Source organism: Asparagus officinalis, chromosome 4 (genome assembly GCF_001876935.1).
Source record: "Asparagus officinalis chromosome 4, Aspof.V1, whole genome shotgun sequence".
NCBI lineage: Eukaryota > Viridiplantae > Streptophyta > Magnoliopsida > Asparagales > Asparagaceae > Asparagus > Asparagus officinalis.
The window spans coordinates 10864298-10865651 of NC_033797.1; positions in this window are offsets into that span (position 1 = coordinate 10864298).

Here is a 1354-nt window from a genome sequence, read left to right on the forward strand (position 1 = left end):
CCATGCATATCATTCACTCAGGAAGATATGCAAGTCAAGCACGAGCATGACCGACCACTGTACTACACATGGTATATTGGATCCTCCGAAATCAGTCGTGTTCAAGTTGACCCAGTCTCAGCACTCAGCATCATGCCTTACAGGGTCATGCAGGTCTTAGGGATTCCTATACACCGACTGCACACCACCCAGACTACTATCTTTGGGTTCAATGCAAACAGCACCCGACCTCTGGGAAAGATCAAGCTCAGATGCCAGATCGGAGATCTTAAGTCTGAAGTAGCATGCTACATCATAGATGCGGACACGTCCTACAATCTTTTGCTAGGACGACCATGGATACATGCAAACCGTATTGTCCCATCTACTCTGCATCAAGTCATGAAGTACGCCAATAACGAGGGAGAAGTTCGAACCTTAATTGTAGAAAAATACCCCTTCCGGGGAGTGGAAAACTTTCATACCGACTCCGTCTTCTATCTGAAATCCCAGGAGAAAGAAGATGTGGACAGCGGTAACGAAGCTGACATCGAGCCAGATCCTGATGAAGATTGTCCTTGGGAATTAAACTTTGATGTAATGGGTCAGGGTGAGAGTAATAATAATGTACCGAGTGAGGGCGAGTGGTGCATTAATGAAGATTTTATTTTAGCGTACTTGTCTGATGCCTCTCCTAAAAATAAACAAATAGAGAATGATTTTAGTGTAGGTACCAACCCATGGCACGTACTATGCACAGGGGTGTCGCTCACCTTGCCAATCCAGTCATCCTTCGCTTCAGATGAAGAAGTGGAGGACGCACAGAAGGCTTTCTTCAAAGTCCCATCCAAAAGGAAAGGGCAGAAGCCGATCTGTTTAAACGCCTCAACATCTTATGGGACATGTGTTTTGAACAACGCGAACCACCCACTGAAGATAAAGTGATCCAGATCAACATGGGAGACGAATCCAACCCCAAACCTATCTTTATCGCGGAAGACTTATCATCATCCGAAAAAGAGAATCTTATATCTCTCATCCGAGAGTATATAGATGTCTTCGCTTGGAATTATGAAGATATGCCTGGCCTTGACCCGAAGGTTGCCATGCACCGTCTCAACATCGATCCGGATGCAAAACCCGTTAAACAGCAACAACGCAGGTTTCGTCCAGAGATCATGGAGTCAATTGAGTCAGAAGTTAAAAAGCTTATAGACTCGGGTTTTGTTAGGGAAGAACAACATCCTGACTGGGTGGCCAACATTGTTCCAGTTCCCAAGAAGAACGGTAAGGTCCGGATATGCATTGATTTCCGCGATCTTAACGCAGCTTGTCCAAAAGACGAGTTTCCTCTTCCTATCACTGACGTCATGAT